The sequence below is a fragment of the Podarcis raffonei genome, chromosome 15 (assembly GCF_027172205.1).
Source record: "Podarcis raffonei isolate rPodRaf1 chromosome 15, rPodRaf1.pri, whole genome shotgun sequence".
Classification (NCBI taxonomy): Eukaryota; Metazoa; Chordata; class Lepidosauria; order Squamata; family Lacertidae; genus Podarcis; species Podarcis raffonei.
This window is the reverse complement of record NC_070616.1, coordinates 33,689,996-33,717,385: the sequence shown is the minus strand read 5'-3', so window position 1 is coordinate 33,717,385 and position 27,390 is coordinate 33,689,996. Positions and strand designations below refer to the sequence as shown.

The following is a 27,390-nucleotide window of genomic DNA, read 5'->3' as shown; positions in this document are numbered from 1 at the left end:
TTCCATATGTGGTGGGCATGCACAATAGTTAAAGCGTAATGGTAAATGATATATAATGAGATATTTTTAAAAACAACAACAAGAGGATCAAATATAAAAAGATGAATGGAAAAACTTTGTGGAGTATTTGGAAAATAATTGTAAAAATGTGAAAACGTTAGCAGGATTAAGGTAAATTCAGCAGTATAATATAAACTAAAGGAACAATAAAGGGAAAGGAGAACTTATATTGATATATAAGAATATGCAGGAATGATGGGAAAATCAAAGGAACCAGGGAAGGTGAAGAAGGGAAGTCGTAAATGATTGTTTTATTATAAAGTAAGATATGAATGAGGGAATTGTTGAATTCAATGTGCATGTGGTGTTGGAAATTGTAATAATGAAAAAATATTTTTAAAAACTTTTTTAAAAACTAGATTCCTCAGGATTCTTTGGGGGAAGCCATAATCGTTTAAAATGGCACAATACTGCTTTAAAGGTATGGTGTAGATGAGGCCTTAATCTCAGAAGCACGGAGAGATCCTACAAGCTGTGATGGCCGTGTTCTGCCTCTATGGTCGCAGGCAGTGATGCCATATCCCCCAACATTCCTCAAATGAAAATAGGGATACATTTTTTATCTTTGCCCCCCCCCCCTTCTGCCCCTCGCTTCTTCCATTTTGGCCTGTTTATTTGTTTTTCGTAATAATAATAATAATAATAATAATAATAATGCACAAAAAGTTGCATTTAAATTAATTTTGTACTCATGTTCCCACAAAATACTCATTTCTGTATGCATTGCACAGTTTGGAGAAGGGTGCAATCTGATGGGTAACCGTGTCCCGATCTGCATGTAAGCCTGGGAACTGCAGATGGGGTCTGTCACTCTGAAACATACACTGAGCAAAATTCTCCTCCTTTCCAACTTGGAACTATGCAAATGATAAACAATAATCCTCTCCTCCCAGCAACAATTTCTGCACAGTCCCTGTTAACCAGAAAGCAACATCCAAGTGGGGAAACAAATTAACAGCTTGAAACAATTAATATATATATATATAAACTTCTCCACAGAAAGATACAAAGCGACTTCACAGAGTTTTATATGCCGCATAAATTAGGACACGATGTTTTTCATTTATACAAACCGAGGTGCTCGCTTTCCCCTTTTTTCAGATTTATTGCTTTGGAGCATTAAAATGTCTAAAACAGTTTACATACACCATCACAGTGGGAATTTGCTTGGGGATAAGGAAGCTTGTAATTGCAATTCTAAAACTAGCCCTGTAAGCTTGGAGTAGTGTTTAAAAACATTTTAAGGGCTTTATAAAGCTATAAAGTGCCTTGCAACAAACCTAAAAGTAATATATCTTTAAAAAGGAAAGGGAAAAGGAAACTAATCTCCCAACAAACTGTGGACATGGGATCACACGCCACTGATTATTACAATGCAAGGTTCTCATAAATGGCACAGTGGAAATGAAATATAATTTTTGAGAGGGATTAAGGAAATTATCTCCAAAATAAGGAGAGAAGAAATGAATTCTGGCAGGAGAGAGAAAGAATGACTTCTGGCTTGCTGGGTGGTTCCTAATACTATTTCTCAGAAGCTTAAGGAGACCGTGGCCTGCAGTACCGGGACATTCCAGCTCACTTTCTATTTAGGAGCATGCCAAGGTATCACACATCACACTTTGCAGGGGCCTCGTTATATGGAACAAATAGAAAGCTCCTCCACATAGGAAACAGCAGGCAAATTGTTACATGTGATTATCATTATTATTACATTTCTATCCCACCCTTCCTCCCAAAGGAGCCCAGGAAGGGTGGGTGGGCAAACGACAAAGGATAATAAAATAAATACATCGGAAAAACAATTCCAATACAGATGGAGACTAGGAACTTAAAGAAAAAAGATCGTTGGAAAAGGAAGGTCTTCAATGGGTGACACAAAAAGACAGCAGAGATAGCACAAGTATGATGTTCAAGGGGAGGGGATAGTTAAAGCCATGGTTTTCCCAGTAGTGATGTATGGAAGTGAGAGCTGGACCATAAAGAAGGCTGATCGCTGAAGAATTGATGCTTTTGAATTATGGTCTGGAGGAGACTCTTGAGAGTCCCATGGACTGCAAGAAGATCAAACCTCTCCATTCTGAAGGAAATCAGCCCAGAGTGCTCACTGGAAGGACAGATCCTGAAGTTGAGACTCCAATACTTTGGCCACCTCATGAGAAGAGAAGACTCCCTGGGAAAGACCCTGATGTTGGGAAAGACTGAGGGCAAAGGAGAAGGGGGCGACAGAGGACGAGATGGTTGGACAGTGTTCTCGAAGCTACCAGCATGAGTTTGACCAAACTGCGGGAGGCAGTGGAAGACAGGAGTGCCTGGCGTGCTCTGGTCCATGGGATCACGAAGAGTCGGACATGACTAAACGACTAAACAAGAAAAATGTTCAAGGGGAGGGAATTCCACAAGATAGTGGCATTATAGACCTGATGCCTGCCCCTGGGAGGAAAGGGACTTCCTGATCAGACGGTATCTGCAGGAAGCCCTCGTTTTCAGAGCACAGAGATGGGTTGAGTATACAAAGGGTGAGATTGTCTTTCAGGTATCCTGGTCCAAGCTGTGATGGGTGTGAGACTACACCCCTTTTGTTTCATGTAGACCACAGCTCCACCACAGGGGACAGGGGACTAGTTTACCAGGAACCAGCATTTCTTGGCATTGTGTCCACACAGGCTCTTTTCAGTGCCAGACCTTATAAAGGTAAAAGGTAAAGGGACCTCTGACCATTAGGACCAGTCGCGGACGACTCTGGGGTTGCGGTGCTCATCTTGCTCTGTAGGCCGAGGGAGCTGGCGTTTGTCCACAGACAGCTTCCAGGTCATGTGACCAGCATGACCAAGCTGCTTTTGGCGAACCAGAGCAGCACACGGAAACGCCGTTTACCTTCCCTCCAGAGAGGTACCTATTTATCTACTTGCACTGGTGTGCTTTTGAACTGCTAGGTTGGCAGGAGGTGGGACCCAGCAACAGGAGCTCATCAAACCACCAACCTTCTGATCAGCAAGTCCTAGGCTCAGTGGTTTAGACTACAGCGCCACCCACGTCCCCGCCAAAAATACTATTCTAAATACTGTTGAGGAAACAGAAGGCAAATTGTCACATGCGACTCAGGTGGTAACCAACGAATCTTTCCAAGTAAGAGGAATCAAATGGTCGGAGACACAGGCTCAAAGGTACCTGGAATTCTTTCAAAAAGAAATCCTCGGGCCCTATCCCAACATAGGCTCTGCCTCAGACGAGCATAGCATAGTATTGAAGCGCTTCTACCATCATATGACTGATCTTACGTCCTTCTTCAGGTTACCACCCAAAAATTTAAATCGAAACAAGTATACTCACGGTGCTCCCTGGTATAATTCCCAGTGCAAACAAGCAAGACAGCGCCTCCGTGCTATATATAATGCATACAAGACCTCTGATGCATCTACCCTGCCAGCTAGCTATGCACAAGCCAAGCAAGTTTACAAACGCACGCAGATAATTGCCAAGCGTGAGTGGCAACATAATCGTTGGCAGGCTTTGATTACTGCTTCAAAACCACACAGATCCAGGGAATTCTGGTCTTTGATTAACAGAAGGGGGAGGAATTCCCCAAGGGCAGTCATCTCTGCACCGACATGGGAACGGTTCCTGAAGAAATGCTTCTCACAGGCAGATGCTCCCTCCGACCATCTGATGCACCTGTTTACCCACCTACCTATTTGGCCTCCCACCGATCCTGACGAAATAGCCAAGTTAATAGCTCAGCTGAAACCGGGCAAAGCCCCTGGGCCCGACCTGATCCCTGCTGAAGCCATCAAACTACACCCACAATGGTGGGCCGGCATCTTGGCCAAAACCTTCGATGCAATCAACGCTTCCGGTCTCATCCCCAAAACATGGAAGGAGGCCATTATTGTACCAATTCATAAAAAAGGTTCTCCAACGGAGCCGGAAAACTACCGTAACATCAGCCTCCTTTCGATCATAGGGAAAATTTATGCCAGCTTTTTGATGACTAAATTATTGCGATGGGTAGATGAGACTAACCAGATTGGCCATGAACAAGCAGGGTTCAGAACTAAACGCTCTACAACCGATCATGCGATAGTTCTTTATCATCTGGCTCGGAAGTACTCCTCCCCTCCCCGGGGCTACCTCTGTGCTGCCTTCTTAGATCTAAAGGCAGCCTTTGACAGCGTTCCTAGAAATATTCTTTGGGAGAAACTTGCGAAACAGGGCATTGATAGAAGACTCTTATGGCTCATAAGCCAGCTCCACGAAGGTACCCTTGCCAGAGTGAGATTCACTCCAGCGGGCGACCTTACAAATTCGATACCAATAAACAAGGGAGTGCGCCAAGGATGTATATTGGCTCCCTGCCTATTCAACCTATTCATCAGTGACATGCGAGCACCCCTAGTCAACTCATCTCCAAGTACACACGCGCCTAGACTAGCGGATTACCGCTGCCCACTCCTTTTATATGCGGACGACGCGGTAATTCTATCTTATACACGTGTTGGACTAAACAGAGCTCTGAAGATCTTTGCCACGTATTGTCAACTCAATCAATTAACCATCAACCATGCCAAGTCCAAGATCCTGATCTTCTCCAGAAGCCGGAGATTATACAAATGGAAGCTTGGTGGGGCAAAAATAGAGCAAGTCCTAAAATTTCAATACCTAGGAGTTATTTTTCAATACAATTTGGGGTGGAAAGCTCACATTCAACACCTACTTAATAAGGCCAAAACCTTGTCATATGCGCTCCTCCGATTCTTCTTTTCGGACGGAGCTTTGCATGTTCCCTCGGCCCTAAAGGTGTTCAAGGCAAAAGTGGTTGCCGTGGTTGCTTATGCTGCCCCGCTCTGGGCCGTGATGACAGATCTTGCTCCCCTTGAGACTCTGCAAAGCCAATTCCTACGTCGGCTCCTAATGCTCCCCCTGTGCGTAAGCAACGCAGCCATGCGACTAGAATTGAAGGTCGCATCCTTAGAAACTTGCCTGTGGAAGCAAGTCTTCAATTACTGGTTATCATTGTGGCATAGATTACCAAACCATTACCTTGCCCAATGCTTATGGCGAGATGAATTCTCTAGCCTTTGGACTAGTAGAATTCATGCCAAACTCCTGAGTTATGGAATCTCTCCCTCAGATTCCCTAAAACTAGACCAAATCACTGCTCAGAGACTGATCCGCCAAAGACTGGATGACATCGATTTACAGCGAAATTATACGCTGGGGGGAGGTGTTTGTTCGCCCCAGAACATTGGTATCACTTTAACTTACTGCGTTCCATCATACCTCTCCTCCCTTTCGACTGTTGCACATAGACTGGCCTTCACCAAAGCGAGGTTTAACGTTTTTCCCTCTAATGTCCTGAGACATAGGTTCTCAAAGGGCCAAGCCCCCGCCGTGTGCGAATGTGATAAGGTGACGCCGGAGTCGCTCCAGCACATTATGTTCACTTGCCCCTTGTTTAATGTGCCACGGGCAAATTTGTTGGGATCAATCATACAGAAACTAGAGGGTACCCCACCAAAATTCCACCTTGCCCAAATCTTGCAGGACAAGGATACCCACACGACCCTGAAGGTGGCTAGGTTCCTAGTTGCTGTCCTTTCCCAAAAGCGACGCCAAGGAGCTCTACAAGCTAATTAAGGCGTAGCATGCCTTTCCATTTTATAGTATTTTATTGTTATAGTGGTGTTTTAGCGATTGTTTTTTTTCTCCTTACGGCACAAGCTGTTACTTATGTGTTGTTTTTACCTGTATGGGCCTATGGCCGTAATAAATGATATTCATCACATGTGGTGGCCTCACAAATAGCTTTTTTTGCTTTGTGTGTACCATACCCGCCAACATTTCTCTGATGAAAATAGGGATGTCCTATTCAACAACAACAACAACAATTTTATTATTTATACCCTGCCCATCTGATTGGGTTGCCCCAGCCATTCTGGGCAGTTTTCAACATATATAAAAACATAATAAAACATTGAACTTAATTAAAAAAAAAGGACTTCCCTACACAGGGCTGCCTTCAGGTGTCTTCTAAAGGTTGTATACTTATCTCCTTGGCTCAGGGGTTGCATAACCAACAATTCTCTGAGGAAAAAAGGGACACACTAAGGAAAAGTGGGACATTCCGGGATCAAATCAGGAACCAGAACGGCTTCTTTAAATCCAGGACTGTCCCTGAAAAATAGGGACACTTGGAGGGTCTGGTATACTCCATGTATATGGAGAAGAATCATGGGTCAGCATGTGCCTTGTGTGTAAATGGCCAGAGCTTCAACCCCTGATGTCTCATAAGAGCCCTGTTGTATTAGACCAAAGGTCCATCAAGTCCAACAATCTGTTCTCACAGTGACCAACTAGATGGCTATGGGACTAAGCAGAACATCAGCAGCCTTCTTCCCACAATTTCTCTAGGTAAAAAGAATTCTCAAGAAGCAAAGCTGGGGAAGGGAGATCTGCCCACAAGAACGAGACAGCATCAAATATCATTTCATACCTGCTGTTGCACACAAGCGCGATGCTAGAATAAAAAAAGAAATTCCTAATTCCATCCCTCTCCCCAAACAACTCACCAATTTTCCTGACAGCGGGTAGATTATCTAGAAAGACTTAAGCTCTAAATCATTTTCTCAATCCTCAAATTCTAAATTCTGCAGCCACCTCCCATGTTAATACTTTAACAGGAAATAATTATGGGCCAGTTTCCTGAATTCGCTTGATGTGATTTTAATGGCCAGAAAAAAACCCCCAACCTATTTTGGAGACGGATTCTCTCGAAGCTGATTGCATCCACGACAAAACACAAACCGGCTTATTTGTCAAGAGTGGTCTAAAGCAATACAGGACTTTTCATACATTGGTGATATAAATATATTATTTGGGGGGGGGGGAGAGAGATTGGACAATTACCAGTTTTTCAAATTGGATTTAACAACTCCTGCTCCCACTCCACTCTCTTTACAGTACAAAGCACCACATTGTAACAGAGAGAAACAGAGAGAACAGAGGCTGGCTGGCTGAGGGGGGAAATGTGTTTTTACTTACTTGTGTTTTCATAGGTTTTGCAACACCTTATTAAAGTTGAAAGCTACATGTATAAAATTACTGGTGGCACTTGCCTAATCCACTGAAGTTGTATTTCATTACAGTGCCTCCTGTACCAAAAAACATTTTTTATTTAAAAAATCTAGTATTATTTGCCATGGCCTTTCCGCACATTGGATTCCCCCAATTTCTGCATTCCAAGAAATCCATCCACCACATATGCATGCTTCTGTACCTTTTTGCCAACTGCTGACAGTAAATTACAATAAAATAAACTTCTCAGCAGACCAGCTGTCGTTAAGAGAGGTTTGAAGGAAAGAGAGATTTCCCTTTAGAGCTACCTCCCCCTCTATGTTTTAATAAATCTGGTGGCCATAAGATGGGCATTTGGGGTTCTTAGAGGCTGATATTACCAGCAAGAGACTCTACAGTGGTACCTTGGTACTCAAACGCCTTGGTACTCAAACGCCGAAAACCTGGAAGTAAGTGTTCTGGTTTTCGAACGTTTTTCAGAAGCCGAACATCCGATGCGGCGGTTGGCTATTGTTTCCGGGGCGCCTGCACCAATCAGAAGCTGCACCTTGGTTTTCGAACATTTCAGAAGTCAAACGGACTTCCAGAACAGATTAAGTTCTGGAAGCTTTTGTTTTTGCTATTTATTTTACGTTTTTGTTTTTGAGGCTTTTTCAGTTAATTTTTTTTGCGACTGCGTGGAACCCCGTTCAGCCACTGATTGATTGATTGATTGATTGTGTGACTGCAGAAATGGATAAAAGTCCCCCATCCAAACAATGACTATCATCAGCTCAGGTAAAAAAATTAATTCATTTTTATTTTTATCATCTACATTACTGTTTTATTTAGTTTATAGTACAGTACATTGTTTATTGCTTTCATTTTATGGATCAATGGTCTCCTTAGATAGTAAAATTCATGTTAAACTGCTGTTTTAGGGGTTGCTTTTAAAAGTCTGGAGCAGATTAATCCGTTTTGCATTACTTTCTATGGGAAAGCGCACCTTGGTTTGGAACGCTTTGGTTTTGGAACGGACTTCCAGAACGGATTAAGTTTGAGAACCAAGGTACCACCATATTGTGATATCGCTGTCAGAACAATAAACTGTGTTCAGGAGAGGGAGAGGGCACACTGTCACAGTGACTTCAAATCTCACACCGGATACAATGGTGTATCTGCAGCAGCCTTAGATTCAAAGCTCCTCCTCTCTCATAGAATGTCAGGGTTGTGGGGGCTGTGGAGGTCATCCAGGACAGCCCCCAAATCATGACAGGTTCTATGATGCATGCAGCTACAGGGGTTGCCAGTGTGGTGTAGTGGTTAAGAGCGGTAGTCTCGTAATCTGGGGAACCGGGTTCGTGTCTCCGCTCCTCCACATGCAGCTGCTGGGTGACCTTGGGCCAGTCACACTTCTCTGAAGTCTCTCAGCCCCACTCACCTCACAGAGTGTTTGTTGTGGGAGAGGAAGGGAAAGGAGAATGTTAGCCGCTTTGAGACTCCTTAAAGGGAGTGAAAGGCGGGATATCAAATCCAAACTCTTCTTCTTCTTCTTCTTCTGCATGAACTAGAGGCACATTTAGCGGTTTGAGGGAGTGCTGGGGGCGTCAGTCATAAAACGGCTGCCACAGGTGCATACCTTCCAACATTTATCCGATGAAAATAGGGGCATCCCGTTTCATAATGATAATTTTGCTATTTATACCCCACACATCTTAGCAGGTTGCTCTAGCCCAGGCGTCCTCAACCTCGGCCCTCCAGATGTTTTGAGACTACAATTCCCTCCATCCCTGACCACTGGTCCTGCTAGCTAGGGATCATGGGAGTTGTAGGACAAAAAACATATGGAGGGCTGAGGTTGAGGAAGCCTGCCCTAGCCTCTCTGGGCAGCTTCCAACATAATAAAATATTTATGGAAAATAAGGTTAAAATAAGTTAAGAAAATTATATGACAGAAAATAGAGAAAGATGGAAAGGAATTGCTGAAACAATTAACAGAAGTGGAATACAAAAAGGGAGGTGAGAGGAGGTCGATGAAACGAGGGAATGAAAGATAGGGCATTGAAATGGTATGATGTATGTTTTTTAATTGTTTTTGCTTTGTTTTGTTTAGTTTAATGTGTTAATGTTGTGTTGTATATTGTTTATATATTGTATTGTATTTTCTTTCTTTTGCTTCTTCTTCTTTTCTTCTTTTTTGTAAGGTTTAAAAGTAATAAATATTATTTTTTAAAAAAACCATAATAAAATATTTTTTAAAAAACTTCCCTATACAGGATTGCCTTCATTCAGACGGCTCTCGGGTTGGATAACTCCATACCCTCCAGTGAAAATAGGGACATCCTACCATACCCTCCAACATTTCTCCAAAGAAAATAGGGGTGTCCTAAGGCAAAACAGGACATTTTGGATTTGAATTAGAAACCAGGACGGCTTCTCTAAATCAGGGGCGTCCCTGGAAAATAGGGATACTTGGAGAGTCTGTAGGCAGGGGCACGGCAGATCACGCAGTTAGCAAGAGGACAATCGTGGCGACATAACTGCTTTTTCATTTGAGAAAAAGCTTAACCTGCTCAATTTCTGTCTAGAAAGTAAGACAGAAGCAGGAAGCATGCATTACAGGAGAGAGGAAAACAACTGCCTTTTAAGACCCTAATTTTAATTTTTTCAATTTTAGCCAATTCACATTTAGCTGCTGTGCCGTTCCTTAGTTGGTTCAGTAGCCGCACAGTTGTGTGCATGTTTGGTGTAATCTCTGGCAAGACAACAAGGGCTAGCAGCATCTCACAGGCACCCAAGCTTGCAAAAAGGTACAGACATTTTACAGGCCATAAAAGTGGCCCCGTGAACCAGTGACATCTCCTGGCTTGTAGCATTTTAAGAGACCACTGTCTGTACATCTTAAGACAAGCAGGGCCACAGTGCACTCAGAGTTAAGACCTTCAATTTCCCATTGACTTCACTGGGGAAACAGAAGCACACACAATCGTTCCTGTTGAAATCTGCGGGACTTTAGTGTGCTTCATGTTGGCTAGATTTCCCCCCCGTGGCCAAATAATCTATCAAATGATTAGAAGCCGACTTTGCACTAGCAAAACCTTTCCTTCATCAAATCTTGAGCACAAAGGGGGTTGTTTACGATGCTTCAACTAGTCCTAATACCAGCCTGAAATAAAGATACATATTTGGAATCAATCTATTTAGCTTAAATCTTTTAAGCTTTAAAACAGATTATCTAGGAGAGACAATAGCCCAAGACATCCCACAGACTCAGAGCCAATTTACAGTACATTGTCCAATTAAGGTATTATTGCTGCAAGTAATATCCATAGAAACATAATGCAGGAATGTGTTAGGTATATGAATTGCTTCCCTGCTGGCCTGTTCGCTCTAAAATCAAATCCAGAAGCCTGCAATGCACAGACTGGTTGAGGATTCAATTCGGGCTTTTACTCTATTTGCACATTACATTGCCATTGGTATTCACTCACAGAGGTCATATACACAAGCGGTCCCATGGCCAAAAACTGGAGTGGGAAACCTTTTCCAGCTCAAGGACCAATTCCCCATGAGCAGGCTTCCAGAGCCCCACATAGCAATGATGGGCAGGACCAAATGTAAAACGTGGGAACAGTGGTGTAGCGTGGGGGGTGCAGGGGGGGCCGGCCGCACCGGGCGCAACATCTGGGGGGGAGGCGCTCACACTCGCAGCTCTCTGCCCCTACCTGGCTCACTCACTCTCTCTCACTGCAGTGCTGGCTGTGCGAATCCGATCCGAGCCGCCGGGTCGCCGCCCACTGTGGAGGGGGTGGGTGCCAGGTGTGCGGTGCAGAGAGAGAGCGAGGGACTATCTGGGGGAGGGACAGTGCAGCAGCCGCCCAGCGCAGCGCTGAGCGCGGGAGAGAACCACACCAGACCAGACCAGGCAGCAGCAAGAAGAAGCTGGCAGCGGCGGCAGGTTAGGGGTTAGGGGGCGCAAATTACTTGCCTTGCCCCGGGTGCTGACAACCCACGCTACGCCGCTGCGTGGGAATAGCAATGGACGAGCCTCTAACCTAGGGGTCAGCAAAGTTTCCCTCACCTGGACCGGTTCGTTCCAGCAGAGATGCCTCCATGGGCCAGGTTGTGAGTGCGCACAGCTGCGATTTCTGGCACCTGTGCCTGCACAGACATGATTTTCGGTGCCTGTGTCTGCGCAGACTCGATTTTCTGCATCTGAGCATGTGCAAATGCGATTTCCGGCACCACGGAAGTGAGTGTGATGTTAACATATGAGTGTGCTGGAGGTGAAATAGTTAAACAGGTTACCCAATCAGAACCCAGGGGGTGGAGTCAGAGGGACTATAAAACCAGCTCTGGGAGGGGCGGAGGAGAGAGTTCGTTGGGAGTTGGGTGGTTGGTTGGCGTGGGAGTAAATTGGGATAGAGTCTGTGCGTAGGTTAAGTTAGTGTAGCAAAATAAGCTGAGTCAGGAACAGTTAGGGACTGGGAAAACAAGGAAACATCTGAGAGGTGGTTTAGTGAGTGAGAGCAGGTAGCGGAAGTTATAGGTCTGGATAGGCACCCCTTGATTGTAATGGACCGATACCGTTTATGAAACCACACGCTTGTTAAACTGCAATAAACAAACAAAAGTTTATGTTCCAATTTAACCCTGACTGGACTCAGTATTGTACCAGGTAGGGCCTGGGTGGTGGCAGTGAGAAATAAAGTGGTGGCACAGGGATCAATAGACGGTGAAACTTCCGGGGACCCTGTGTGATCGCCACAGTAAGTCCCCACGCCATGCTGTGCCAGTTTAGCACAACGTGCAGGGACTTGCTGAACGGGTGGCTTGGTTTGGGGGTGGCTCATGGGCTGGTTAAACGACCCCCGTGGGCCACTTGTAGCCCATGGGCCTTAGGTTCCCTACCCCTGCTCTAACCTCTGTAGAGTAGATTACCTTCCAGCCAAGCCAAAGTCATTAGGCCCCACCATGAGGGACGGTGGGGAAATTCAATTCAGGACGCATTCTAAGCCAAATCTATACAAATATGTACTTTTCGAAACAATATGTGAACCAAGACAACTATCCTTTGAAATTTGCACTGGTTCATATTTTGCAATGCAGATCTCCACCCAGCGTTTATGAAGTGACATACATTAGGGGGAAATTTGCATGAAAGTGAAGATGGTGGAAATAACATGCAAAAATGTGTTATATATTGGGAAATTGCTTGCAAAAATATGCACATTTTAGTAAAAACTGCATACGGTGGTACCTCGGGTTAAGAACTTAATTTGTTCTGGAGGTCCATTCTTAACCTGAAACTGTTCTTAACCTGAGGTACCACTTTAGCTAATGGGGCCTCCCACTGCCACCGTGCGATTTCTGTTCTCATCCTGAAGCAAAGTTCTTAACCCGAGGTACTATTTCTGGGTTAGCGGAGTCTGTAACCTGAAGCGTCTGTAACCCGAAGTACCACTGTCTAAGCATGTATCTGTTAGCAGAAGTTCATACTAGTAGGCTGATGCCTTTTCATGAGGGTTTGTTAAAAGAAATAGAATAAAATCGTGAATTGCTGCAAAATGTGGAGAACAGAATTTAAGATTTGAAAAATGAGAAACTCTGAGGACCAATAGTTGGTTGCTTTATTTAAACAGAGGTCACAGGACAACCCTCCCCCCCAAAAAAAAACAATCTGGGGGAGAGGGAGGCCCTTTGCCCCTGCCGTGGTCCCAATCCAGATTTCCCTCCTAACTGCTGTTTGCTGTGAGAAGGTCACTCCCGTTTGCTGTCTACAATAGCAATTTCCCTTGCAAATAGCAACTATATAATAAGGGGCATATTCTGGATGGGAAGCAAAGGGTTAAATATTCCTCTCTCAATCTGGATGGGGAGCGTGGCATGGCAATTTACAGCTGCAGGGAAAGTATTAATTTGCACAATGAGTACTTTTGCAAATACTATCATGCCTATCTGCACATGAATTGTACATCACTGCGCATGGAGTGGCACAACGAGGGAGAAGTGCAGGGGAACACAGCTCCAAACATTTCCTGCCAGAGTGCCAGGTTAAGCAGCATTGAGGCTTTCACATTTCCTTGTGGCAGGTTAGTACAGAGGAGTTCTGAATACACAGAAAATAACCAAGTGGGTGACATCGCAGCTCTCTTTCCCTTTAACGGGGCTCCAAATTCATGCTTCCAGTTAAACAGCAAATTCTTCTTTGCAAGACAGCTAAAGGTTGTGTTTTAGCTGAATAAAGATCTTCTGTGTGCTTTACAAGTTGAATCCATGCAGGCAGACATAAGCACCACTAAGTTCAAGGGAGCCTACATGCTCGTCCTCACAAAATGGGTATTGTGGTATGTTGCATTGCTCTTTGGCAATGTGTGCGCACACAACACAACATACATACATACATACATACATACATACATACACACACACACAGAGAAGCGAGTATGCCAGCTCCCTCAGCCAATAAAGCGAGATGAGCGCTGCAACCCCAGAGTTGTCTGTGACTGGACCTAATAGTCAGGGGTCCCTTTACCTTTACCTTTAACAACTCTAAGGACCCTTAAGAAACTACCGTCCCCAGAATACTTTGCAAAATGCCATGGCCAATTAAAGTGGTATGATACTGCTTTACATGTATACTGCAGATAGGGCCTAACAATCTCAATCTGGCAAATTGTAGTTTGTCACAGGGATGGGGGACCTGTGGCCCTCAATATGACTCCAACTCCCATCAGCTCCCCAGACAGCATGTCCAATGGCCAGAGTTGAGAGGAGTTGTGTGTCCAGAAACAACTGAAGGGTCACATGCTCCCGAACCCTAAATTAACATTTACTGTACAAGTGACTGGTTTCCCACCTCGCTCAAAAATAAGAGACACAAATGAAAAGAGCGCAAAACATGAAATGGCTGAATGGCATTCTTGGAAGCGTTCTGCTCAGCCCAAGAGAGCCACGCATTAAACGGATTCTCCTGCTCCATGACAACAAGCTCCAGTCATCAAGTGTTGAAAAGGATGATCTCCCGAGTGAGTATAAAAATAGAAAACGTCAGGGATCAGCAGGGGGTCAACGTTCTACAGGGGGAAAAGGACCAACCTGGCTATAAAATCACAGTCTTTCATGTCCTGGAGCAGAATAATTCAATCTGAGCTCTCATCCTGCAGTCTGATTTTCTTGTACAGAAAAGTTGCCGTCATCAGCAAACTATTCATAATGCTGTATTAGGAGCGCATTATGCAGCAGCAGGAATGCAATAGGCAGCGCACGTTGCTTATAACATCTGTGGTTAAAGTGGACAAAACACAATGAAAGCAGAAGGGAATAGAATTAGAGGCCTCAATTGTGTAATAGCTACTTAAATTCTGAAGGCTGTTTTTTTTAATGCCTACCTGGAAATCACACACAATAACCCTTTAGCCCCAGATCTGCAACATTCAAGGACCCTCTTGCATTTTCTAGTTCCTGAGGACATGGACTCTAATCTGGATTGTATGGTATTTCCGCCATACACGTCAGATTTCAGAAAACTTTAGGGAATATGTACAATGTGTAACAGAAAGGATTAACTCTCTGTCCAGCTGACTGTCAGCACTGGGAAGGGGCAGATTGGTTTGAGTATTGAGTATTGAGTATTGTAGCAGTGAGCTCCATAAATTAAATTAAGGGTTGTACCAATGTTAGATATACTCAGAGTAGACCCATTGGAATGCGTAAGCATGAGTAGCTTAGATGCATTAGTGCTAATGGGTCTACTCTGAATAGGACAAACATTGGCTACAACCCTGTTGACAAAAAAGAAGTACCGTATTTTTTGCTCTATAAGACTCACTTTTTCTCTCCTAAAAAGTAAGGGGAAATGTGTGTGCGTCTTATGGAGCGAATGCAGGCTGCGCAGCTATCACAGAAGCCAGAACAGCAAGAGGGATTGCTGCTTTCACTGCGCAGCAATCCCTCTTGCTGTTCTGGCTTCTGAGATTCAGAATATATTTTTTTCTTGTTTTCCTCCTCCAAAAATTAGGTGCGTCTTGTGGTCTGGTGCGTCTTATAGAGACAAAAATACAGTTCTCTCTCTCTCTTGGGCTGCCAAGTATGAGTATTATTTTACTTATTTCATTTAGGAAAGCTATAAATATAGTTATATTTATAACATAGTTATATAAATATAGTATAAATATAGTTATATTTATAACATACATATAAACATCATATCACAAACCATAATATAAAACACAACATTAAAAGGGAATTTTAACAGCTCCTTAAAACACTCTTCCAAACACTGCTGCTGAGAAGTCAATATCATCCTGTTATCAAACTACAAAAACCTAGATAACCAAAAACGTCTTCCATGTCTGAAGGCCAACAATAAGGCCAACAGAAATATCTCTAGGGGGAGAGAAGAACATAAGAAGAGCCTAGTGGATCCAGCCAATGGCCCGTCTAGTCCAGCATCCTATTCTCACGGTGGCTAACCAGGTGCCCGTTCCATAGTAGAACTATGCCACAAAAGAAGCTCCCAAGATTCTTCTGCACTCCAGTGCAGCTGTACCAAAGATATCATTCCAGAGTTGGAAGCTGACCATGGAGAAAGCTATTACACATACACATCTCCGTGGCAGCTGTGAATGGAAACAGCCAACCAATCTTAAGATCAAGTTTGCCAATAGTGGAGAAGGAAGCAAAATAACCTGCCTGTACTTTTCCCAGACCATGCACTGATGTTCACATTCAGGTTAGACTGCTCTTGAAATTTGGCAGTATTGAAGATCTTATTGACTAGGGGCGTAAGATCTGTGGCCCTCCAGATATTGTGGGACTACAACTCCCATCATTCTTGTACATGGGCTATGCTTCTCAGAGCTGATTGAAACTGAAGTCCAACAAAATCTGGAGGGTGTTAGCCACCCCTGTTGTAGACCATTACACTATGGTATGGTTTACAGCTGCCATGCAGAAAGAACCCAAACTCAACTTCTTCTGCACTCCAGTGCAGCAGTACCAAACACATGAATTTTCTCCTGGCAGGGGAAGGGGGATAAAAGGGGGATAAGGTCTCATTTAAAGACGAACCTACCTAATTCTCACTTCCCACAACAGTATGCGAACCAAAACAAAACCATCCTTCGAATTCTTCTCTGAATTTTGCAACGCAGCAATCCAGCCAGGTAAAGTGTGCAAAGATGCCTATATTAAGGGCATATTGTGCATAAAATGTCATAGGATAGTGGAAATGACATTCAGAACTACATTGTATTCAGTTAAATCGCTTGCAAACATTCAGATTAAAATATGGATGCAGTTTTCATGAGGACTTCATTTTTGAAACAAAACAAAATCCCAAACGGATGCTAGAGAAGTAAACTTTAAGACCACAAAAATGAGGAACTTGGAGAAATCGAAACTGACAAAATTTCCCATCCCTACTCTTGACCAACAAATATCTCTGTGATATGGAATACAGTGGTACCTCGGGTTACAGACGCTTCAGGTTACAGACGCTTCAGGTTACAGACTCCGCTAACCCAGAAATAGTACCTCGGGTTAAGAACTTTGCTTCAGGGTGAGAACAGAAATCGTGTGGCGGAGGTGCAGCGGCAGCGGGAGGCCCCATTAGCTAAAGTGGTACCTCAGGTTAAGAACAGCTTCAGGTTAAGAACGGACCTCCAGAACGAATTACAATAAGTTCTTAACCCGAGGTACCACTGTATTCAAATCTAGTAATGCCTACCTTCCCCCTTTCCAATCACCTCTGGTGTTTAAGCCTAACACCGAGGAATTCATGTTGCAAAAGGCAATTGCTATGGATTAGAAACATCCTCTTAAACATGAAGATTCATATTTCCCTGTATCTACAGCATCAAAATAACTATACAGTGGTACCTCGGGTTAAGTACTTAATTCGTTCCTGAGGTCCGTTCTTAACCTGAGGTACCACTTTAGCTTATGGGGCCTCCCGCTGCTGCCGCACAATTTCTGTTCTCATCCTGAAGCAAAGTTCTTAACCTGAGGTAATATTTCTGGGTTAGCGGACTCTGTAACCTGAAGTGTATGTAACCTGAGGTACCACTGTACAGATTTTGCAGCATTCCTTTATCTGTAAGGACAGTGAGTTCTGTCACGAGGCAAGCAGCGCTGAAAAACAAAGACATCAGAAAATTATCCCCATATTCTCAAGTACATTTAGTATAGAGGCAGCAACAGCAACTGGCATCTCTCATGGAATTGTAATTGACAAATAAGGCTCACTCATGGGGATATCCGTCTAAGCTGACTTAAATGTTTGCTGACATTTTCAAGAGAGAATTCTGCTGCTTCAGACAGACAGAGAGAGAGAGAGAGAGCGCAGCTACATTCCTAAGATTTACAAATTCCTCTTTAAAGGAAACATCCCCAAAATGTAAATAAAAGGGAAAGAACAACATTCTCAGCTCTCCTGAACTGGAAAGTCTGGAGAAATCAGAAGGTGCCAAACAGACTTGCACATTAGCAGCGAGCATATTCTCTCCTGCAATAAGTAATTCAAATATAAAAAGGGGTTTTAGCAAGGCAATGAAGTCATCTGCTGCTGTCAGCTAAGAAGGGGTTTAAGACATTCGGAAAAAACCAGGGAAATTTTTTAAATCAACAACAGGAACAAAGACAATTGAGTTAAAGGATAAAGTTCAGTGGATTCTGAATAAAAATTTCAAGGAAAGTTAGGTACAGTAAATGTTGGTCCATAACTTGTTCACTATTGAGAAAAGCACTGAAATGTTTTTCTTGTTTGTTCTGTTGTTTAGTAACGTTCTTTTTAACAACAGTGAAAATTTTTAAAAAATCTCTAAGTGGACAAAACATAGAAATGATCCTTCTGTTGTAGGTTACATGAGATTTGAACGTTACCTTGGAACAGCTGGTGTTGAAAATGCCACTCCATAGAAAAGAACTTTATCCAGTATTTAAGTGAGAAAATAGATATTTAAATGGGGTTTTTTTGTTTGTTTGGGCCAGCACATTATTAAAGGAATAAATGCCTTGCTTGTAGGCCATCAGAAGTACTAGTCAGCAAACCACAAGGTTTCCATCACAATGTCAGTAATTTGTCAATGAAGGAAACTACATCAAAGGCATGCAACCATCCATTCCATACATTTGAAGCATGTGGCTTCCCCCAAAGAACCCTGGGAACTGTAGTTTGTTAAGGATCCTGGGAACTGGAGCTCTATGAAAGCTAAACTACAATTCCCAGGATTCTTTAAGGAAAGCCATGTGCTTTAAGCGTATGATATAGTTGTAATGTTTATCTACGTTTGGCAAGCCAAATGCTGCCATGGTAAAACATGGCAGCTACATTAATTTGGTGCTCAATGTGCCTGGATGCTATCATAAACTTTGAGCAGCAGTAGCCAGACCTGAAACCCAGTAAAACCTAATGCCTTTTGGTTGGACATGACTTCCTGAGGGAGAGGGGGCCCATTTGGAACGGGCTGAGGGAAAATGGACAACATGGAATGCTGTGGCCCAAACCCCCCAAATCCAACTTTGATACCATTCCTAAATATCATTTTTAGAGTTGTGCATACAATTTCAGTTCTAACACTCCCTGCAATTTGATGCTATGCATTTTAGTGTGCCAAAAGGGGGAGGAAAAATGCATATACCAGGGCAGGGTTTCAAAGGAGAGAAAAAACAGTGACCTTCACTTTCAGTAGCACACCCAAGAGGCATTAACTAAGTGTACAGAAGACACAAGAGTCTAATTTCATTGCTTCCAGTGGTTCAGTCTGTTAGTCTTTTAGCCACATTCCATCCTGTCCAGATCGCTGCTGGATCCTCAAAAGGCCTAGGGCACAAATCTGCATAAAAATTGCATGTGCCAATTTAGGAAGCCTTTCAGAGAGAAAGCTGCACAGCTAAGGCTAGGGAACCTTTTCCAGCCAAAGGGCTGCATCTCCTTCTTCACAAGTTCCTATGGGCCAATGGCGGATGGGGCTAGACCATGGGTAGGCAAACTAAGGCCTGGGGGCCGGATGCGGCCCAATCGCCTTCTCAATCCGGCCCGTGGACAGTCCGGGAATCAGTGTGTTTTTACATGAGTAGAATGTGTGCTTTTATTTAAAATGCATCTCTGGGTTATTTATGGGGCATAGGAATTCATTCATACAGTGGTACCTCGCAAGACGAATGCCTCGTAAGACGAAAAACTCGCAAGACGAAAGAGTTTTTCGTTTTTTGAGTTGCTTCAGAAGACAAATTTCCCTATGGGCTTGCTTCGCAAGACGAAAACATCTTGCAAGTTTGTTTCCTTTTTCTTAAAACCGTTAATACCCAGGGTACATTGCTTGAAGAGGTATGTACAGTACTGTACACTTTGGTGATTTTTAAACTTTTTAAAAAAAAACTTTTTTTTTGCTTCGTAAGACGAAAAATTCGCAAGACGAAAAAACTCGCAGAACGAATTAATTTCATCTTGCAAGGTACCACTGTATATTTTTTTTCAGAATATAGTCTGCCCCCCCCCGCCAAGGTCTGAGGAACAGTGGACCGGCCCCCTGCTGAAAAAGTTTGCTGACTCCTGAGCTAAACGAAAGAATGAGAGGAGCAACAAATATTATTTTTACCGTCGTACAGCCCGCTATTTTTCTGCACACACCCTTCTCTATCTGCCATCCATGCGGGCAAGCAGTGCTATAAGAGTTCAGAGGCTTGTTCCAACCACACAAAAACACTCAAGGAGCGTCCAAAGCTGGTAAGAAATGTGACCTAGGGAATAGTTCCAAGGACCATGTAGTGAGGCCTGGGGAAGGGGCACATTAGGATGCCAGGGCAGAGGTCTCCCATCTCTGCTGAAAGCAAAAGTAAACAAGAAGCAGGAGACCCTGGGATGAGTGCAGACAACTTTCAGCTTGGATCCTCTAGCCCAGAGATGGCCAAACTTGGCCCTCCAGGACTGCAACTCCTATCATCCCTAGCTAACAGGACCAGTGGTCAGGGATGATGGGAATTGTAGTCCCAATACAGCTGGAGGGCCAAGTTTGGCCATCACTGCTCTAGCCGCTCACTGGGACCACAGCTGATTTCCAGCACCCCTCCACATTCACCACCACTCCCACTACCAAAACATGTATCACGTCATTTTGAATGTCTGCCACCTTTTCCAACAGAAGTGCAAATTAGCGATCCCTATATAGATGTGCGCATGCAGACACAGAGAGATATGCCTATATTTAAACTGGCAGCCAAACGTGATTCTCCCATGTATGGAACGCACCTGCTTCTGGGGTAGAGACAGAAGCAGCATTGGATCTGCAAGAGACATTCTTTCCGCTAGGCAGGTTCCACGCTGGAAACCAGACACAGAAAAAGAAAAGGAAATTTCAGAGGCTGCGAGACAATTAAAAGAGGTGAAAGCACAAAGCACCAAGGTGGGACTGGTAGACAAACGAGGGCTGAGGAAAATACCTGGGAAAGTAAAAATAGTCAAAGACAAAAATGGAATTTCATGTGAAATGATATGGGAGGACCTGACTGATAAAGATGGGAAATGATTTGGGAGGCTTTGACTGTGTCAGAGAAGAAACAAGAAGGGAGGGCAAAGGGTTTAAGATGCTGCCCTATGTGGTGGCAATGTAAAATTGCCAAAAAGGCCTGGGAAAAGACATATAAAGATTTGAAGAAAATGTGGAAAATGATGGTTGTTTTAAAAAATTGAAGTTATGATATTGAGATGTAAAGGACTTGATGGATTGTTTGAACGAAAGACTCTGTTCTGATATGCGAGACTGGATGCCAGGCCAAGACCAGCCAGCCCTCAGGGAAGGAAGAAGCCTCAACCAAGGAAGATAAAGAAGAAGATAAAGAAGATTGGCAAAATATGCAGGATATATCATTACAAAAAAGGACAATTGCTCAATGCATATTTCTTAAGATTTGTGTACAGACTTTTACATTAGTATAACTTCTAAAAGTCACTTGTAATAAGATGAAGAAGGTTTTAAAATTGGATTGTTATGTATATAAGGTTTTATGGACGTGCATAAACAAGTATATTATAATGGAACCAAGAGGGGGAGTGGAGGGAAGTCGAGCAAAAACGTTATGGTTTAATCTGCTTATGATATTTTTCCTTTTTTCTGTTGTTGTTTTTTGTTTTGTTATTTTTGGAAAATCAATAAATTGTTATCGAAAAGGAAAAAGAAAAGAAAAAAGACCCAGGAAGGAAATGGTTAGTGCAATGGAAACAGTTAAACACTGGTTGAAGAAAGGGGCAGAAAGCCATTAGAAGTGACCATGGACAGCCTTGGTACAGTGGTACCTTGGTTTTCAAACTTAATTCATTCTGGGAGTCCGTTCGACTCCCGAAACTGTTCAGAAACCAAGGCGAAGCCTCCAATTGGCTGCAGGAGCTTCCTGCACTCAATCGGAAGCCGCACCGGATGTTTGGCTTCTAAAAAACGTTGGCAAATTGGAACACTGACTTTCAGGTTTGCGGCGTTTGGGAGCCGATTTGTTTGGGAGCCAAGCCGTTTGACTACCAAGGTACCACTGTATTCAGTTATGTCCTAGAAGGGCGACACCTTGAACAGCACAGAGCAGGGGAGCCAGAAGGGGTGGAAGGATGGAAAGAGGGCAGTTATTTATTCTAGATCGTCTTCTGTGTGGCTGGCATGTGACAGGTCTCCTGTTGAATCAGAGTGAAGGTTGCCATCTGCTGGATCCCTAGAGCCATTTCCAACTAGCCCAATGACTTTCCATTCCAGGCACCCCCCCCCCAAACCAGCCTGAGATTTACTGGATAAAGGAACGTGGACTGTGCCCACGGCATTACCTCTCCTTCCAGCACAACAGTGTTCAACCTCGGAAAAGAGGGGTCCCTTATTTCTATACACCTTCATAATCAGATTCCCATGGAGCTCTGGGACCAAAGAGTCTCTGGGACTTCCTATGGTTCCCAGTTTCCAAAGGGGACCCAGGAAGTTACCCCAACTTTGCAGAACCTCTTTCTCTTTATGCAGTTCATTGTGTCTAAGGAACCACTCTCCAACTTGGAGGGTCTGGCTGAAACACACACACACGAATGAAGAAGTTTGGTCTGCATTATTTCCATATGAGCAGCCTCAGACCCTCAGCCTTGGGCAGCCAAGAGGATATATATTTTCAGGACCCACCCTAGTCCTGTGACAGTAATTTGCTTTAAATATTGAATTTTAAATTGCTGTAACCCACCCTGGATCTTTATGGTGAAAGGTGGACAAGAAATCCAATCAATAATATTTCACGCTATTGTCTTTATTTCCAAGCAAGATCAGTGTGAGGGCAATTCTATATAAGGCGGCGAAGAGCCTAAATCTGCTTCTTTATCTTTTAAAATATGCTAACACAGAAAACCATTTCTGGGTAATGCTCTTTCAAAAGCAGTTTTTAATTTTTCAGATACCAGCAACCTAAACACAGGTGGCCAACCAGCAGCCAGGGAGCAGAATGTGGCCCCCAACCTCATTTTGTGCAGCCCCCAACACCTCATGAAGCTTTGATCCAAGGAGGCTGAGCACGTCGTTCTCTCCTTTTCCATATTATCTTCACAACAACCCAGAGAGGGAGGCGAAGCTGAGAGATGTTGACCGGCCCGAGGTCACTCAATGAGCTTCTTGGCTGAGTAAGATTTCAAACCTTGATCTCCTAGATCCTAGCCCAACACTGTAAGAACTAAACCACACTGGTTGTTCTGCTCTGTGTGTGTATGGCATAGAACACTAACATCAGAAAGGAATTGCATTCTTGCTGTCCTAGGACTACATCTTAATCATCCATTTGCTCAGACCACAATCTGTGATCCTCCAGAAGTTGTTGGACACCAACTGCCATTGGCCCCAGCCAGCAGGGCCAACTGTAGGGTTAATGGAAGCAACATCTTGAGGACCACAGATTCTACATTGTTGACTCAGATGATTATAGGACTTGCCTCAATGACTTCTTATGCATGTTTCCAGCCCAATTCACTGACTCTTACACTTTTCACAAGGGATGTTTCACACAACATTTTCATCTGCATGATTAAAAGAACTATTTTAATCATGAGAGCCAGTGTGGTGTAGTGGTTAAGAGTGGTAGACTTGTAATCTGGGGAACCAGGTTCGCGTCTCCGCTCCTCAACATGCAGCTGCTGGGCGACCTTGGGCCAGTCACACTTCTCTGAAGTCTCTCAGCCTCACTCGCCTCACAGAGTGTTTTGTTGTGGGGGAGGAATAGAAAGGCGATTGTTAGCCGCTTTGAGACTCCTTAGGGTAGTGATAAAGCAGGATATCAAATCCAAACTCTTCTTCTTCTTCTATTTGGGAACACACCTGGCAAAGGTTTCTCCCAAATTCACAGATCACACAGCGTTTGAAAAACATGCATTCTGCAAGTATACAGAACCAAGCAAATCCTGCACACAATGCAGACCACTCCTCCTGCCGGATCTGCCCAACTACAGCATCTTCACAGTGCTCTCTACAACATTTGCAATGTCATTTAATTAACGCAGATGGAGCCCAGGGAGAAAAGAAATCCCGATAACACTTTATTGAGCAAAACTGAACAAAACCAGTGTATAATAAGAAAGCAACAGGTGATTATGTCTGTCCTAAGTCTGGCTTTGCACATAGCAGGGAGACATTCAAACAAACATACAGAGGGAAACTCCCCTCAAACAGTCAATCACAACACGAGTTACCTCTGCAAAGATCATGCTATGCAACACCTCCACCCCTTATTTTACCAGCCGAATGATCTCTGCTGTTGTACTTCCAGAACTATGAGCAAAATGGACAAACAGAACAAGAATCTCCGTTCTCCTGTACTTCCTAACTGGCCATTCCCTCTGTTCGCACACAAGTTATACTTCAGCAGACAATCTTGGCAGCGTTCCTCAGATAGGCAGCCTCCAACCTGCTACATGCATTGGCAAGAGTGCAAGGAAAATAAGCGAACGGGGCCCAATCGCTTGCTGGATGCGGGCGAAGATTAAAGAGATGACATTTTTTCGAGCACATAGCAGTATCCTTTCCCCGCTGACATTTAATATGACCAGCTTTGAGAGCTGGGCCCAACTTTCCGTTGTATGAGTAATAACAGAAGACAGCTGCTGTCTCCTCCTGCACATGATAGTCCTGGAGCCGAGGCTTCTTGCAATAGATCACATTTTGATTTGAGCCGCGTCGCCTCCTGACATCTGCACTGCAACAGACCATTATTCTGCAGCTATTGGGAAATTCCACAGCAGCAGCAGATGGAGAAAAAAAACAACAACCATACGCTTTGCAGGCTCCGGCACATCACTCCTTGAAACTCTGCCCATCACACTTTAACATTAAATATTTAATCCGGCGAGATGTCCGGTTCTTAATGTTAATCCATTTCTTCCACCTTGCCATAGTCAAAAATTCAGCTTGCTGCATAAGTCATGGTCTTAGCACTTACGGAAGGGTAAAAAGGATGCTTTTACTGGCTGAGGAGGAAGTTTGCTTTCTTACATGCAGAAGTAGCTTCTGGCAGCTATCATATCATTAATAATGGAGGTACTGAGACATGGAGCTTGACAGCCAGGAAGCAGCAGCCTCTCCCTTGCCTCCCCCTCTGCATTCATCAAGCAATTCCTTTCTCTTCCTTCAAAGTCTGGCGAACAGGGAAATATAATTTTCCCAGGGTACCTGAGCCCTTAGCATGGATGTTAAGGTGCCCTAGCAAAAATGAGTCAAGGCAGTGGAATGTTTGCGAGTGTTGGACCAGGCAGGTTGGCCTATTGGGGGTGGGACACAGTGCCCCCGCAACCTCAACCAGCTTTCAGACAGCTTTCCTTTGCCTGCCTTCTTACCAGTATACCTGAAGGAGCGTCTCCACCCGCATCATTCTGCCCTGACACTGAGGTCCAGCTCTGAGGGCCTTCTGGCGGTTCCCTCCCTGCGAGAAGCCAAGTTACAGGGAACCAGGCAGAGGGCCTTCTCAGTCGTGGCACCCGCCCTGTGGAACGCCCTCCCACCAGATGTCAAAGAGAAAAACAACTACCAGACTTTTAGAAGACATCTGAAGGCAGCCCTGTTTAGGAAAGCTTTTAATGTTTAATAGACTATTGTATTTTAATATTCTGTTGGAAACTTCCCAGAGTGGCTGGGGAAACCCAGCCAGATGGGTGGGATATAAATAATAAATTATTATTATATTATTATTGTTAAGTTGTGGGTGAACATTTCAGACGAAACAGTGATTCTTCAAACAGCTCTTGTTTATTCACAGGCCAGAACAGAACTGAACTGAAGGGTTCAGCCAGCCTGCTTATATAGAGCTCCAGTACAACGCAACTGTAACAACTTTCTGCAGCTATCCAATCACTGAACGTCACTTTCAATCCCTTATTTGCATATGTGGACCTGAGTGAAAACTATCTACAGTATCCCCCTGCTGGCCCAGGGTGAGAACTTCAGTACATAACAATTATTATTACTTGCGGCTGATCAAAGAGGTGGCACTGCCTGCCAGCTTCCAGCTTCTCAGCCCCAGTTAAGGATGGAAGAGAAATTCAATTCAGTCTGCATTTTAAGGCAAATTGCACCTAAGTCACACTTTGTGAAACAATACAAGAACCAAAACACAGCCCACCTTCAAAATTTGTGAATCTCTGAATTTTGCAATGCACTTCTCCAGCCCAGCAACATTTACACACACACAAGCCTAAACTTGGGTAAAGTGTGTGTGAAAATACACATATTAGCGAAACAACATACAAAAAAATGCATCACATCCGGGGGAAACTGATTCACAGAAACACATATATTAGGCAAAAGTGCAGGTGAACGTTGCGTATTAGGGGAAATTAGTACTAAAAGGATGGTGAAGTGTCATGGGGAGGTTTTTTTTATTTTAAAAAATGGCAAGCTGATGTAGAAATAAGGTGAACCAAACTAAAGATTGGAAAAATGAAAAACCGAGAGAAACCAAAATGGACAGATTTTTATTGTTGTTAACCACTTTGAGCCCGGCTTCAGCTGGGGAGGGTGGGATATATATAAATTTTATTATTATTATTATTATTATTATTATTATTATTATTATTATTATTATTATTATCCCTCCTTTGCTCTTGCAGAACTCAGCAAAGAGGAAAGTAGTAGAATCATAGAATGGAGGCGAAACAGTCACCGGTCCTGGCTTTGCCTGTTACTGGTTTCTTTGCCTTCAGGCTTAGACTCTCCACTATGCTATGACGTTCATCGGTTGACAGGGGTCCAAGCCACACTCTATCTCGTCCGAAACTACCTCACAGGAGTGTTGTGCAAATAACATGGGGAGTGGGGAGCTGTGTGTGGCTGCTTGACCTCCTTGGGAAAGAGGTGAGATATAAATGCAATAATAGGCAGGTGACAAAAATACATGCGCTTTGTGCCGGGGACACCGCAGAGCATTCAGACCTTGTTACACATGCAATTTCATTGGAAATTCAATGGGCCAAACTGGGCTGGGAGAAAGTGAAGTTATTCGCAAGGGGTTCTTTCTTTCGTTCTTTCTTTCTTTCTTTTTCAAATGATTAGGCTCTGCAGAATGAATTCACTTCATATTGACCCAAGGGATGTTTGCCCATTACTGGCTAATTCTCTCTTTCTAGCAAAGGAGGAAGTCAATGGGTTGTATCCAATGAGAGTCATATGCTACAGCAGACCCCACTCAAATTAATAGACAGGGCTAACTTCGCCCCATTCGTTTCAATGGGTCTACTCTGAGTAGGTTGGTTGGATGCAATCCAGCATGTCCTAACTTTCTCTTGCCTTGCTAACTTCCCAACTTCTAGAGTGGAAATGAATCACAGATTAGCCATTGAAGACGAACTGCCTTAGAGAACTGGGCCACTTGCATCCCACATCACCAAAGGAAGTTGGTACAGGACCAGGTTTAATCTGCAGCCTGAGCTAATTCTCAGACTATGCAAACTAGGTACGGCCTTTATTTGCATAAAAACTACATGAATGTTTTCCAACCGCCACGTTGACATCTTTCCTGGGCACTGGCATTCCCAGTAGATAGTGTCCCTGCTTTGAAAGTCTCTCTCTTCAAACACACACTGCCCCGAGGCTCTTTCCTGAACAACAGTGTTAAGCAAGAGGTAACAAATAGCTGCGAATTTTGCTAAGAAGAGAATCAGATCTCTATAGTCTTAGGAGCTGCCATCTCCTTAAGTAGCTGTATGAACGGACAAATTGCTTTAGAAGTGATTTCATTCCTTCCCCCACCCTTAATATTTCATCTATTCATTTTGGATATTTATAT

At 43.7% G+C, this 27,390-nt stretch overlaps 1 protein-coding gene across 9 annotated transcripts in view; it reads right to left on the bottom strand.

The window, feature by feature from the left end:
- Window positions 1-27,390, bottom strand: part of PKNOX2 (PBX/knotted 1 homeobox 2) — a 439,557-nt gene that overhangs the window by 394,135 nt on the left and 18,032 nt on the right. Inside the window, exon 1 of one of the 9 annotated variants that reach the window (XM_053367524.1) lies at window positions 27,086-27,202. The exons of 6 other annotated variants lie outside the window; for them this stretch is intronic. The gene's annotated coding sequence lies outside the window, so the exon portion shown is untranslated. Of the gene's footprint in view, window positions 1-14,208; window positions 14,370-17,358; window positions 17,432-27,085; window positions 27,203-27,390 lie in introns of those variants that run through there. 2 more of the 9 variants (XM_053367522.1, XM_053367523.1) reach the window with 2 other exon arrangements.